We start from the raw sequence: 16,165 nt of genomic DNA on the forward strand, positions 1-16,165 counted from the left end.
CCCTCCCCCCTTCACAATACTCTCTCTCACTCGCTGTCCTCCCCCTCTCTCTCTCTCTCTCTCTCTCCCCCTCTCTGTCTTCCTCCCTCTCGCTCTGCCCCTCTTCTCCTCTCCCTCTCTATCTACCCCCTCGCTCTCTCCCTCTCTCTGCTGAATTGAGGTTTTGGGTGGAAACCTGAGTGAATCTGGGACGCAGGAGAAGAGGGATCCCGGCTGTAGCTACAGCATCCACACTCTGCCCTGTGTGTGTTTGTGTGTGTGTGCGTGCGTGTTTAACTATTCTCGTGGGGACCAGAAGTCCCCACAAGAATAGTAAACAAACAAAATTTGACCAACTGGGGACATTTTGTTAGTCCCATTACATTGCATTTACGTCATTTAGCAGACGCTCTTATCCAGAGCGACTTACAAATTGGTGCATTCACCTTATAGCCAGTGGGATAACCACTTTACAATTTTACTTCTTTTTTTGGGGGGGGGTTAAGGGAGGGGTAGAAGGATTACTTTATCCTATCCCAGGTATTCCTTAAGGAGGTGGGGTTTCAAATGTCTCCGGAAGGTGGTGAGTGACTCCGCTGTCCTGGCGTCGTGAGGGAGCTTCTTCCACCATTGGGGTGCCAGAGCAGCGAATAGTTTTGACTGGGCTGAGCGGGAACTATGCTTCCGCAGAGGAAGGGGAGCCAGCAGGCCAGAGGTGGATGAACGCAATGCCCTCGTTTGGGTGTAGGGACTGATCAGAGCCTGAAGGTACGGAGGTGCCGTTCCCCTCACAGCTCCATAGGCAAGCACCATGGTCTTGTAACAGATGCGAGCTTCAACTGGAAGCCAGTGGAGTGTGCGGAGGAGGGGGGTGACATGAGAGAACTTGGGAAGGTTGAACACCAGACGGGCTGCGGTATTCTGGATGAGTTGTAGGGGTTTAATGGCACAGGCAGGGAGCCCAGCCAACAGCGAGTTGCAGTAATCCAGACGGGAGATGACAAGTGCCTGGATTAGGACCTGTGCCGCTTCCTGTGTAAGGCAGGGTCGTACTCTCCGAATGTTGTAGAGCATGAACCTACAGGATCGGGTCACCGCCTTGATGTTAGCGGAGAACGACAGGGTGTTGTCCAGGGTCACGCCAAGGCTCTTCGCACTCTGGGAGGAGGACACAACGGAGTTGTCAACCGTGATGGCGAGATCATGGAACAGGCAGTCCTTCCCCGGGAGGAAGAGCAGCTCCGTCTTGCCAAGGTTCAGCTTGAGGTGGTGATCCGTCATCCATACTGATATGTCTGCCAGACATGCAGAGATGCGATTCGCCACCTGGTTATCAGAAGGGGGAAAGGAGAAGATTAGTTGTGTGTCGTCAGCGTAGCAATGATAGGAGAGGCCATGTGAGGATATGACAGAGCCAAGTGACTTGGTGTATAGCGAGAATAGGAGAGGGCCTAGAACTGAGCCCTGGGGGACACCAGTGGTGAGAGCACGTGGTGCAGGGAGACAGCTTCTCCCCACGCCACTTGGTAGGAGCGACCGGTCAGGTAGGACGTTATCCAAGAGTGAGCCGCGCCGGAGATGCCCAGCTCGGAGAGGGTGGAGAGGAGGATCTGATGGTTCACAGTATCAAAGGCAGCAGACAGGTCTAGAAGGACAAGAGCAGAGGAGAGAGAGTTAGCTTTAGCAGTGCGGAGAGCCTCCGTGACACAGAGAAGAGCAATCTCAGTTGAATGACCAGTCTTGAAACCTGACTGGTTTGGATCAAGAAGGTCATTCTGAGAGAGATAGCAAGAGAGATGGCTAAAGACGGCACGCTCAATAGTTTTGGAGAGAAAAGAAAGAAGGGATACTGGTCTGTAGTTGTTGACATCAGAGGGATCGAGTGTTGGTTTTTTGAGAAGGGGTGCAACTCTCGCTCTCTTGAAGACTGAAGGGACATAGCCAGCGGTCAAGGATGAGTTGATCAGCGAGGTGAGATAGGGAAGAAGGTCACCGGAGATGGTCTGGAGAAGAGAGGAGGGGATAGGGTCAAGCGGGCAGGTTGTTGGGCGGCCTGCAGTCACAAGTCGCAATATTTTATCTGGAGAGAGAGGGGAGAAAGAAGTCAAAGCATAGGGTAGGGCAGTGCGAGCAGGACCAGCAGTGTCATTTGACTTAACAAACGAGGATCGGCTGTCGTCAACCTTCTTTTCAAAGTGGTTGACGAAGCCATCCACAGAGAGGGAGGAGGGGGGGGGGGGATTCAGCAGAGAGGAGAATGTGGCAAAGAGCTTCCTAGGGTTAGAGGCAGATGCTTGGAATTTAGCGTGGTAGAAAGTGGCCTTAGCAGCAGAGACAGATGAAGAAAATGTAGAGAGGGGGGAGTGAAAAGATGCCAGGTCCGCAGGGAGTCTAGTTTTCTTCCATTTCCGCTCAGCTGCCCGGAGCTCTGTTCTGTGAGCTCGCAATGAGTCATCAAGCCACGGAGCTGGAGGGGAGGACCGAGCCGGCCGGGAGGATAGGGGACATAGAGAGTCAAAGGATGCAGAAAGGGAGGAGAGGAGGGTTGAGGAGGCAGAATCAGGAGATTGTAGGGAGAAGGATTGAGCAGAGGGAAGAGATGATAGGATGGAAGAGGAGAGAGTAGCGGGAGAGAGAGCGAAGGTTGCGACGGCGCATTACCATCTGTGTAGGGGCAGAGTGAGTAGTGTTGGAGGAGAGCGAGAGAGAAAAGGATACTGTAGTGTATTGACATTTTGATGGTCTTAAATGTTTTTTTAAGTGGAACTGAAAGAATGTTGATTTTGGTATCAAGAGGGAAGGTTTTAGTGTAGCGCCACATACAACAGACAGGAAGTGTGTTGTAGACACGGGGATTGGACAGTAGAGGGAGCCACCCACATCTTGGGAGGTTATATATAAGGGGGGAACAACGACGGAGGGGCAGAAAGCATTGAGATTTATTTGGGACTGCTTCTCCGGATCTCCGCGGGTCTGTTAACTTATGCTGTAACCTCGTGGTATTAATAAAAGCCTCTAAAACACGATACAGCTTAAGTGGATTCTTTGATCGACAGCAATACCCACCAGCATTCGACGCGATACCACAAATGGAGGTCCTACCGAGATTCTGATTGCATCGTTCTGGTTCCTTCCTGAGGCGCGAGGTGACTACTGCCCAAGCCGGCTCTAAAGGTGAGATTACTCACAAGATTCGGGCATTAGTTATTCCGCTGATTGGGGAGAGGGCATTGAAGGTGTACAGATTAAAAATACTTGGATCGTTGTTGATGTGGGGTGTTGCGGTCGATTACGGGTCTTTAAAAATATTCTAAAATATATTCCATTGGTAACGGCAGGTAATTGGAAATTTAGAGCATTAAACGGTAGGATTTAAGTATTGAAAGTGTACAATTAAGGCAGATATGCATTCATCTTTAGGGCACTGTACCGCTTAAGACCCCCAGGGGGGGCCATTTTAGATGTTGGGCCGGCAAATCCTCTTACACGATAGAATGTGCAAGGCGGTGGGTTTTTCAAGGGAAAACTCGGATTAATGGAGTTTATCTGATTGTAATTATGGTTCGACTTTCGTCCGACGGGATGTCTGATTGGGTCTAATTTCTCGGTGTAATGGTCATTAATCCACGGCAACAAAAACGGTAGGAGAAATAGGTTCAAAATAACTAGGGCAGTGCAGGGTATGTCTTTGTGTAGTAGGCCGCAGTTAGCTAAAGGCTAAGGCTAATTCTAAATGCTTGATTATATGTTTCAGGCCACATGGTACATCGTGGCTAAGGCTAATTCTAAATGCTGAAGTGTGGGTCATGCTACATTCTACATAGCGGCTAAGGCTAATGCTAAATGCTAAATGTGTTTTGTGTCACAGTGTACCTAAGGCTAATGCTAAATGTGTTTTGTGTCACAGTGTACCTAAGGCTAATGCTAAATGCTAATGCTAAATGCTAATTGTGTTGCGTGCTACATGCTAACGTATCCTTAGAGGTCCATTGCGATGGGTTAAAGCCTCTTAAACTTGTTTGCATTTGGGTGGAATTCAGAGTTCTACGCAAATGTAAGGTCTGTTATGTGTAATTGTCTGATTGTAAGTGTAAAATAGAGAAACTGAGTTAGAATGCTGGCGTTCTATTGTGTGGTAAGCATGGGGTTAAGTGGATGTGCGCATGCGCTTGATTTTACGGGGCTAAAACTACGACATGCGGTTGTGCTAAGCCTACAAAAGACGGCATTATGGGTAAGGGGCATAGGTCTTTTGGGGTTACCCTACAGGGGAAAATAGCCACAGATAAGGGGAAGTAACACGAACCTTCTAAATCGTTAAAGTAACTGTTATTCGAACGTGAAACTATTTGTTGAGATGTAGTAAATTTATAAATTAAATATATGTTGACGGAGTATAATGAATTGAATTAAATGACGGATTAAAATAAAATAAAAATGTTTTGAGCGATCTATTTAGTCCTGGGTTCAGTCTTGTGGTAAATATGAGTGGGGGAATATTGAATGTGGATAACTTGGTTAAGTGTATAAACTTTAAATGCTTGTATGTACCGTTTTGTTCCCTTGTCATATGAGGCTATAGAACGGAGCAAAGGAGAGAGAGGGGGGCTAACGTGTGCGTGACGTGACGTGACAAGGTGTGACGCAGGCAGAGGATCATTCAAAATCAGGCTAGTGCTTTTTTGTCTACAAATCTTTCCTATAGGATGTTGGATGCAATGACACTCTCTCAGACGCTTGGCAACGGACTGATCAGTTGAATAAAATTTGCATTTTGGTGTCTCTGTGCATTACTGGGCTTGATTGGGGGCTCGGTTGGAAAGCAGGTACTGACATTATTCTGTGATATTAAAATACTTGGGTGCATATTAAACAATGGAATTTATTGGTGTGGTAGTGTTGTAGATTGGAAGTCCTTTATTCTGTGATATTAAAATACTTGGGGTCATATTAAACAATGGAATTTATTGGTGTGGTAGTGTTGTAGATTGGAAGTCCTTGTTGTTGTGATTGCTGTGAAGTTGACTACTGGTATTCACTTTCCGGAGGGGTTAAGGTAAGTGGGCCACTAATTGATAAATTGGTAAAATAGGTGTAGAAATAAAAGATTGGTCTTAATTATTCATAATTATTCATAATTTTTAATTGATATTTTGATTGATATTTATATTTTTTTGATGACCTTTTTTTTTAGAATTCAATTTTTTTTTAAAAAATGTTGGTGTTTTTATTTTTAATTTAAAAAAAAATTTTTGAATAAATTTTTTTTAGATTAAATTTTTTTTATTCATATTATTTGTTTTAAAAAAAATTTTTTAAAAAAATTTCTGTTTTTTTCGGGTTGTTTAGGTTATATTAATAATTAAGGGGGGGGAAGCCATAGGTTATATAGGCTATATAGGCTATATAGGCTAAAATAAAATAGTTCACAATAAAGGAATATAAAAGAGTAGTTACAATGGGGAGAAAGGATAGCAAGGCTATGAAAGTTATTACACCGGTTAATATAGTGGAACATAGTAATCCTTTAGTTAAGGGTATTGCGAGATTATCCGGCAAATGGAACAAACGTTGGCCTGACATTGAACAACCATGGCCAGTGGAAGGGACTCTTAACCCTGACGTCATCAACATCATGAAAGTGCTTCTGTCAATTTACAAGGCAGATCAGAAGAAGGGAAAACAAAAGGAACGACGTAAAGAGAAGAGACAAAGGGAGCTGGGTGTTCTTAAACTGTTTGAAGATGAAGGACAAAAACTGATGAAAGATACCAACGACAAGGGAAGCAAAGGTATGGAGAAAAGGCTAAAGGAAGAGAAGTCGACAGAGAAACTAAGGGTAGAGGTCGGTATACCTTTCTCACATACGGATTCGGCGAAAAGACCCCCACCTTATGAGAAGGAAGTACAGCTTAGGGATGCTTATCCTCAGCTTCCAGTGATCCTCCAGCAGGGTGATTATTACATCAGAGATGAAGATGAACAAATAATAGAGAGAGGACAAGCAGAAACGACCATAAAAATGCATCCAAGCTCCAAAGGTAAAAAGAAAACGAGAAGTCTGAAAACTAAGGGTGGTATGAGGTTAAGTAGGATGGAACTGGAGGAGGACGATGATGATCAGAGTGATTTAGAAGGGATCATGGGTGGATATGATCCTGTCATCAAACGGAGGTTGGCCAGAATGGAGAGAAGGGGTAAGGAAGGTTTGAAGAAGAAGGATACAAGATATTACAGTGCTGAGGAAGATTCGAAGAAGAAGGATACAATATATTTGAGTGCTGAGGAAAGCAAAGATGAAGACAGTGATAAAGAGGAGACTGAAGGTGCTGTGTATTCGAAAGGAGTTTATCCTGCAAAGACTGGCACAGAAGAAATAGAAGGAGATATAGACCGATGCTTATCAGAACTGGAGAGTGCAAGGACGGCAGGAGAGGTAAGAGAGTTAGAGGAAGAACTCCAGACGCTAACCATACAGAAGGAGAAACAGCTGAAAAGAGAATCCAAAAAAGGTGAGACAAAATATGCATTAAGGTCAAGGAAAGATACCACGAGCAAAATGGTACCAGTTATCATTCGAGGTCAAAACTTTGAATATAAGACGTTGCAAAATACCGATATGTCAAATATACTTGAGAAGCTGCCTATTCTTCAAAATGGGGCTTATCCTTGGATTTCGAAATTGGAAGAAATTACGGTGGGAACACAGTCCGCCATAGGAGACGTTAAGAGACTGTTGGCTAATCTCATTGGGATTCCAGATATGGAAGAAGTCTTTCAGAGAGCTGGACTCATTAGATATGTAGGGACTGCAGTGAACGATCCTGAATTGTTGGCTGCAAGTAGGAATCGTCTGTGGAGAGCATTGAAAGATACATTTCCAACAAATGTGCATCCTGATAATATTCTGATTGATCCACTAGGACAACAAGAAAATCCGAGAGCCTATGTGTCAAGAGTTCATCAAGTGTGGAGAAATATTACTGGAAATGATCCAGATGTGAGTCAAATTGAGCAGTCAATTTTGAGAGCTAAACTGCAAATGGGACTGCCCTCACCAGTAAGAAGCAAACTGGCAGAAGTGGTTGGACTTGGAAGCATGACAAAAGGTGTCTATACAGATCACATAGCTCATCAAGTGGATCTGTACAGGAAAAAGGAACTCAACCAGAAAGAGCAGGACGAAGAAACTCTCAGAAAACTCAATCAAATACAACTGGGGGAGAATAAAAAGGATAAAAAACAAGCTTTGGTGATGCAGAGTCAGTATGCACCAAACCAACAATCACTGCCACAGCTTCAACCAGAACAGTTCCAACCGCAAGTGTATCAGCCACCGAGGGCGGCACCAGTTGATTCATATCCACAGCCAATTTCTGGACAGACACAGAATTGGAGAGGAAGAGGACGAGAAGGCTTCGAAGGAAGAGGAAGGTTTCAGCCACACGTCCAGCAATCTCAAGATGTGTGTTATAATTGTGGACAGGGTGGTCACTATGCCAGGGACTGCAATTGGTCAGGAGGAAACATCAGAGGGAATTTCAGAGGAAGATACAGGGGCCAGTCAAAATCATCTGGAGGACCGGTGAACCCCTACAGGGGTCCGGAGCAAGGATTCTAGAGGTGCCTAGATGATCCGAAAGGGGGGTGTCAGCTGGTAGCATCAGGACCGGAAAAAGATCCAACAATTGAGGTGAAAATAAACAACCGACCATTGGAAGTGATGGCGGATAGCGGAGCTGCGTTCACCTGTGTTCGACCTGAAGATGCTACACATCTCCCTATGTCCAATCAACTTGTTAGGACAATCGGATTTGAGGGAGTAAAACAGCTGATTCCTCTTACGGAACCAATTGAGCTATGCTATAAAGATCAGAAAATTACAATACCCATACTGGTATCAGAACATACACCTTGTCACGGTTTCGGCCGAGGCTGCCTCTCTCCCTTGTTCGGGCAGGCTTCGGCGTTCGTCGTCTCCGGAATTCTAGCTGCCACCGATTTATGTTTTCATGTTCGTTTGCTTTTGTCTGTTTGTGTCACACCTGTTTCTGTTTTACGTGATTAGTATCCTATAAGTTTCTCGTTGTGTTTGTCTTGTGTTGTGTGTGATTGTTTTCGTCAGTGTTGTGTTTGCTCGGTTGAGCATATTTCTCTCCACTGCGCTGGAGCTCGTTTGCACTTGTTTCGTGCACTACATATTTTGTCGCACCTGTTTGTGCGCATTTTGCCTACACGCCTTGGGCGTAGTTTAGCTGTTGGGCTTTGTTGCCCTGTTGCCTGTGTTTGGGTCGGAATACAGCTTTTGGAACCTACCGTCTGCGTCCTGCATCTGATTTCCTACACCACACCTACACACGCCCTGACAGAATCACACACCACCCATGGAATCAGCAGGAGCAGAAGCAGCCCAGACAAGACTGGAAGCCCAGGTTCGGGATCAGCAGGAGCAACTCCTGCAGATGGGGAACGCCCTGCAGGAGGTTATTTCCACACTCCGAGGCTGGGGTTCGCCTCCACCACCGCCCGCCCAGCCAGCACCATCGGCCAGCCCGCCCGTTCCAGCACCGGAACATCGAGGAGTCCGTCTATCTCTCCCGAGGGCTTACGACGGGACAGCGGCTGGGTGTCAGGGGTTCTTGCTCCAGGTCGAGCTGTACCTGGCCACAGTCCATCCGGCACCTTCAGGGCATGAGAGCGTGTCCGCCCTAATCTCCTGCCTGGCCGGTAAAGCGTTGGAGTGGGCCAACGCGGAGTGGAGGAAGATCGACGCCACGACCATTACCTACACCGAGTTCTCCCGCCGCTTTAGGGCGGTGTTCGACCATCCCCCGGAGGGGAAAGCGGCGGGGGAGCGTCTGGTCTTCCTTAGGCAGGGGAGGAGGAGTGCCCAGGAATTCGCACTCGAATTCCGTACTCTAGCGGCAGATGCAGGGTGGAATGATCGGGCCCTCATCGATCTCTACCGATGTAGCCTCAGAGAGGACGTCCGTCGGGAGCTGGCCTGTCGGGACGCCAGTCTCACTTTCGACCAGCTGGTCGACATGTCAATTAGGTTGGATAACCTATTGGCTACCCGCGGACGTCCTGAGGGGGGTCCGTCCATTCCATCCTCCAGCGCACCCGAGCCGTGTCCTATGGAGCTCGGGGGCGCTGGCGCTAGAGGTAGGAGGAGTCGGCAGAGTAGGGGGTCCATCCACTGCACCAACTGTGGTCGGGGAGGACACACCGCGGCTAGGTGCTGGGGATGGCCTCCTCGGGGAGATGACGACAGGTCCCGCACTGGGGATTCCCTCCAGGTGAGTAGGCGCCCCACTCACCCAGAGCTCACTGTTGCCCATTTTTGTATGCCTGTGTGTTTTCCGCAGGTGGCACCTCATTCCCAGTGTAAGGCGCTGGTAGATTCAGGCGCGGCTGGGAATTTCATTGATAAGAAGTTTTGTTTAGAGTTAGGGTTTCCCCTTCTCCCTGTGGAAGTTCCTTTTCCCGTTCACGCCCTAGATAGTCGTCCGTTGGGTACGGGCTTAATCAGGGAGGTCACGGCGCCACTTAGGATGTGTGCGCAGGGGAGTCATCAGGAGATAATACAACTGTTTCTGATTGACTCTCCTGCGTATCCGGTGGTGCTGGGCATGCCCTGGTTAAGTACCCATAACCCCGTTATTTCGTGGCAGGAGAGGGCTCTGAAGGAGTGGTCTGCTCAGTGTGTGGGTAGATGTTTGGGCGTTTCCTTAGGGGCTACCTCGGTGGAAAGTCCAAACCAGGTGCCCGCATTGCACATTCCACCTGAGTATGGGGATCTGGCTATCGCGTTTAGTAAGGCGAGGGCGACGCGATTGCCACCCCATAGGCAGGGGGATTGTGCGATAGACCTTCAGGCAGGAGCTGCGCTCCCACGGAGTCATGTGTATCCTCTGTCTCAGGAGGAGAAGAAAGCTATGGAGGTTTACATAGACGAATCACTGAGACAAGGATACATACGGCCGTCCACTTCCCCCGCGTCCTCGAGTTTCTTTTTCGTGAAGAAGAAGGATGGGGGGTTGCGTCCGTGCATCGACTACCGTGGTCTCAATCAGATTACGGTGAAGTATAGTTATCCACTCCCGCTGATTGCGACCATGACTGAGTCGTTGCATGGGGCGCGTTTCTTCACGAAATTAGATCTCAGGAGCGCGTACAACTTGGTGCGCATCAGGAAGGATGATGAATGGAAAACAGCCTTTAGTACCACCTCGGGCCATTACGAGTATCTCGTCATGCCATACGGGTTGATGAATGCTCCGTCAGTTTTCCAATCATTCGTGGATGAGATCTTCAGGGACATGCAGGGACAGGGAGTGGTGGTGTACATAGATGACATCCTCGTGTACTCACCTACCCGTGTCGAGCATGTGGCCCTGGTGCGCAGAGTGTTGCGGAGGCTGGTGGAGCACGACCTGTATGTGAAGGCAGAGAAGTGTCTGTTTTTCCAGGAGTCGATTTCCTTCTTGGGGTATCAGTTGTCTGCGTCAGGGGTGAAGATGGAGGTAGACCGAGTGTCAGCCGTGAGTAATTGGCAAACACCAACCACTGTGAAAGAGGTGCAGCAGTTTTTGGGGTTTGCGAATTACTACCGGAGGTTTATCCGGGGTTTTGGGCAGGTGGCAGCTCCCATCACGTCTCTCTTAAAGGGGGGCCCGGTGCGTCTGCAGTGGTCAGTCGAGGCGGACAGGGCTTTTAAGAAGCTGAAGGACCTGTTCACCTCGGCTCCGGTGCTGGCGCATCCGGATCCCTCTTTACCATTTCAGGTAGAGGTGGACGCGTCTGAAGCCGGTATTGGCGCCGTGCTGTCCCAACGGTCAGGCGCGCCACCTAAACTCCGCCCCGTTGCCTTCTATTCCAAGAAGCTCAGCCCGGCGGAGCGAAATTATGACGTAGGGGACAGGGAGCTGTTAGCTGTGGTCCAAGCCCTTAAGGTGTGGAGGCACTGGCTTGAGGGGGCTCAACACCCTTTCCTCATTTTGACGGACCACCGTAACCTGGAGTACATCCGGGCAGCGAGGAGGCTGAACCCTCGACAGGCTAGATGGAGTATGTTTTTGACCCGTTTCTCTTTTAAGATCACCTACATCCCTGGGTCACAAAACGGTAAGGCAGATGCACTGTCTCGGCGGTATGACGGGGAGGAGAGGTCCGTGGAGCCCACTCCCATACTGCCGGAGTCGTGTCTAGTGGCACCGGTGGTGTGGGAGCTCGATTCTGAGCTCGAGCGGGCATTACGCACCGACCCTAGTCCACCACAATGCCCGGAGGGTCGGAAGTATGTTCCGCTCGAGTGTCGGGATCGATTGATCTATTGGGCTCACACGTCACCCTCCTCTGGACATCCGGGTATCGGCCGGACAGTGCACTGTCTTAGTGCCAAATATTGGTGGCCTACGTTGGCCAGGGATGTGAGGGTTTATGTTTCCTCCTGCTCGGTGTGCGCCCAGTGTAAGGCGCCTAGACATCTGCCTAGGGGTAAGTTACTACCCCTGCCCGTTCCACAACGACCATGGTCCCACCTCTCGGTGGATTTTATAACTGACCTTCCCCTCTCTCAAGGGAATACTACACTCCTGGTCGTTGTGGATCGGTTCTCTAAGGCCTGTCGTTTGCTCCCCATGCCGGGTCTTCCTACTGCCCTACAAACCGCCGAAGCACTATTCACTCATGTGTTCCGGCACTACGGGGTGCCCGAGGACATTGTGGCTGACCGGGGTCCCCAATTCACCTCCAGAGTCTGGAGAGCTTTTATGGAGCGGTTGGGGGTCTCGGTGAGTCTCACCTCGGGTTACCACCCGGAGAGTAATGGGCAGGTGGAACGCGTAAACCAGGATGTGGGCAGGTTTCTCAGAACATACTGCCGGGACCGGCCGGAGGAGTGGGCGAGATATGTGCCCTGGGCTGAGATGGCACAGAACTCTCTTCGCCACTCCTCCACCCAACTAACCCCTTTTCAGTGTGTTTTAGGGTACCAGCCGGTTCTGGCACCATGGCATGAGAGCCAGATCGAGGCCCCCGCTGTGGATGAGTGGGTGCGGCGCTCGGAGGAGACGTGGAACGCTGCACACGTCCATCTGCAGCGTGCCATACGTCGACAGAAGACGAGCGCCGACCTACACCGCAGTGAGGGGCCTGTGTACGCACCTGGAGATCGAGTCTGGCTCTCTGCCAGAAACCTGCCCCTCCGCCTGCCCTGTCGGAAACTGGGTCGGCGGTTTGTAGGGCCATTTAAAGTCCTGAGAAGGTTGAACGAGGTTTGTTATAGATTACAGTTGCCAGTGGAGTATAAATGTATTAACCCCTCGTTCCATGTGTCCCTTCTCAGGCCGGTGGTAGCAGGCCCGCTCCAAGAACATGAGATCTTGGAGACCCCCCCGCCCCCGTTGGACATCGAGGGGGCACCGGCGTACACCGTGAGATCCATCTTGGATTCTAGACGTCGGAGAGGGGGTCTTCAGTATCTAGTGGAGTGGGAGGGGTACGGTCCGGAGGAGCGGTGCTGGGTGCCGAGGAGAGACATCTTGGACCCGTCGCTCCTGACGGAATTCCATCGGGGGTATCCGACGCGCCCTGCGCCGCGGCCTCCGGGTCGTCCCCAAGGCCGGAGTCGGCGCGCGTCTGGAGCCGCGCGTCAAGGGGGGGGTACTGTCACGGTTTCGGCCGAGGCTGCCTCTCTCCCTTGTTCGGGCAGGCTTCGGCGTTCGTCGTCTCCGGAATTCTAGCTGCCACCGATTTATGTTTTCATGTTCGTTTGCTTTTGTCTGTTTGTGTCACACCTGTTTCTGTTTTACGTGATTAGTATCCTATAAGTTTCTCGTTGTGTTTGTCTTGTGTTGTGTGTGATTGTTTTCGTCAGTGTTGTGTTTGCTCGGTTGAGCATATTTCTCTCCACTGCGCTGGAGCTCGTTTGCACTTGTTTCGTGCACTACATATTTTGTCGCACCTGTTTGTGCGCATTTTGCCTACACGCCTTGGGCGTAGTTTAGCTGTTGGGCTTTGTTGCCCTGTTGCCTGTGTTTGGGTCGGAATACAGCTTTTGGAACCTACCGTCTGCGTCCTGCATCTGATTTCCTACACCACACCTACACACGCCCTGACACACCTGTTGCATTATTGGGAAGAGATGCATTGTGTAAGTTGAACTGTATAATAAGATGTACACCAGACGGCTGTCTGATAGAAATGCCAAAGGAAAAGGTTTACCAATTGTCAATGATGACGGAGATGGATTCGTCTTCAGTATTCTGGATTGGAAATCTCAGTGAAGATTTTATGAAGCAAGCTAAGATATGGGAAAGATTTATTGTTGCAAATATGCCGGATGCGAAGCTTCCGGAATATCCATTCCATTGTACGCTTAAGTATTTCAAGAAGGCTGCTCAACCACACTCAGAGGAATGGTTGAGTCATCAACCGAAGAATGTTCAACTTAGCTCAAGTTGCATTATTTTAGGACCACAAGGAGCAGCTATGAAGATAAACACAGACGATTATCTGAATAGAGAATTTGATATTGAGAAGAGTGTGCCACATGTTACCTTGTTGGTTTCGGAAGGCTATGAGCAAAAGCAAATAGGAGAAATGATGACAGAAGCAGAGAAACTTTGTTTCAGACCAATGAAAGAGAATTTGGCGATCTGGAGAAGTGAAGATCAACGATTTCTTAAAATAATGATTTCGGCTCAAGGACAAGGAGAGCCACAGGCTGTAGGAATGACACATGAATCTATTTGCAATATGAAGATTGATTCAGACCCTATGAAAGAGGAGATGTTGCAACAAGTTCCAGAAGGGTTGTGGTCTCAACATAGTACTGATATTGGACTTGTGAAATCAGCCCAACCTGTGAAGGTTGAACTTCGACCAGGAGCCAGACCTCCATGGAAAAATCAGTATCCATTGAAAGAGGAAGCAATCAAAGGGATTGAACCACAAATTGAAGGACTTTCGACAGCAGGTGTTTTAAGGACAACAAAAAACCCTCGGAGTAACACACCTTTGTGGCCTGTAGAAAAAACAGATGGAAGTTATCGTGTAGCTCATGATTTGAGAGCAGTAAATGAGGTAGTGATTGACTTTCCAGCAGAAGTGCCAGACCCTCATACCTTGTTAGCTCAAGTTCCTCCGGATGCGACACATTTTACAGTACTAGACTTATGTGGAGCATTTTTCAGTGTTCCGCTTAGTGTAGAGAGTCAGGATTTATTTGGGTTCACATATAAGGGACAGTTCTATGAGTACAATAGAATGCCACAGGGGTACCGGCATTCGCCGCATATCTTCAATAAAGTACTGAAGGAAGATTTGGTAGGGATAGATCAGATATTGCAGAGCACTGTCATTCAGTACGTGGATGATATAATGGTTTGCTCACAAAATAAGGAAACATGTCATAAGGACTCAATTAAATTACTACAGGTATTGGCAGAAAAGGGGCATAAGGTGTCACAGAAAAAGCTGCAATATTGTCAGGAGAAAGTTGCATATTTAGGTCAAAACATAACTCATGGCCACAGAAACATTTCGGACAAGCAGGTGGAAACTATTCGTAAGGCTCCAAAACCTAGAACAGTCAGAGAAATGATGACATTTCTGGGTATTGCTGGTTATTCCTCAGCTTGGGTAGAGGATTATACTAGTTTGATGGCACCGTTGAGGGCTATGGTGAGGGGTACTGAGAGTGGTCAACTCCATAGCAATCTTTCCTGGACACAGGAAGGCCATGTGGCATTTGAAACGATCAAACAGAGGTTGCAGGAGGCACCTGCACTTGCACTACCAGATTACTCGAAGAACTTTTTGCTATATGTGTCTACTTCTACTGGAGGTAGATATGCGTGTGCGGTTCTTTGTCAACCGACAGGCACAGGGACGAATCCTCAGCCTATTTCCTACTACTCTACTGCTTATTCAGAGGTAGAACTAGGGTTACCACTATGCTACAGAGCAATGGTGGGGGTATATTCAATGTATGACAAAGCATCATCGGTCACGATGGGCTACCCAGTGACAATTCTTACCCATCATAGTCTCAGAAATCTTCTGAACTATGGGAAATATACATTGACTATGCCTAGGCTCAGAGACTATCATAGGCTCTTAGAGCAGGAGGATGTCACCCTAGTGAGATGTGATACAGTAAATCCAGCCGAGAGTTTACCAACTTCAGAGGATGGTGAGCCACATGATTGTGTCCAAGAAGCAGAGAGATATTCTAGGCTTCGGTCAGATTTACAAGCCTTTCCATTACGTGAGGCAGACCTGGAGTATTGGACTGATGGGTCTTGCTATCGGGTGGGAGATAAATTATGTGCTGGTTATGCAGTAGTTAGAGGCAGAGGGACGGGATTTGTTGTGGAAAAGGCTGAAGTAATACCACAGCCTGCATCTGCACAACTTGCTGAACTTGTGGGGCTAACAGAAGCATGTTTGTTAGCAGAAGGAAAGCGAGTAACCATATACACTGATTCAGCATATGCACATAGTGTATGTCATTTGTTTGGGGCGGTATGGAAAGGTCGAGGGTTTAAGAAAACGGATGGTTCTCCGATACAACATCATGCACAAATAATGAAACTGTTGCATGCTATGATGAAGCCTACAGAGATAGCGATAGCTAAGTGTGCAGCTCACAAGACAGATATGTCAAGAGTGACACAAGGGAACAAAGCTGCTGATGAAGCTGCAAAAGCCGTCGCAGGAGCGGATAAATTGGGAAAAGTTTTGCTGGTCACTCATGTAGTGGACTTGGAAGACAAAATTACGCTTCGGGATGTAATTTTGATGCAAGAAGCCGCTTCTATGATCGACAAACAGCTATGGCTAGACCGAGGAGCGGTCAAAGATGCTACTGGTCTGTGGAGAAATCATGAGGGGTTGATAGTAGCGCCTCTAGACCTCTTAGGTCTGATGATTCAAGAAGCACATGGGTTAGCTCATGTTGCGAGGGGGGAGGTTAACAGAAAGATCACAAAGGAATATGGTTTTTGGGCTCCATATTTGTTTGAACAAATTGATTATTTGATAGGAAGGTGCACTATCTGTCTTAAAAATAATGTTCGAAGAGGGATACCTGTTCATCCAGGTTACATTCCTACACCAAGGGGTCCTATGCGTGAGTTGGTCATTGACTTTGTTGATATGATACAACCAGTTGATGGGA

The sequence above is a fragment of the Coregonus lavaretus genome (assembly GCF_964263955.1).
Source record: "Coregonus lavaretus genome assembly, chromosome: 25".
In the NCBI taxonomy this organism is placed as follows: Eukaryota; Metazoa; Chordata; class Actinopteri; order Salmoniformes; family Salmonidae; genus Coregonus; species Coregonus lavaretus.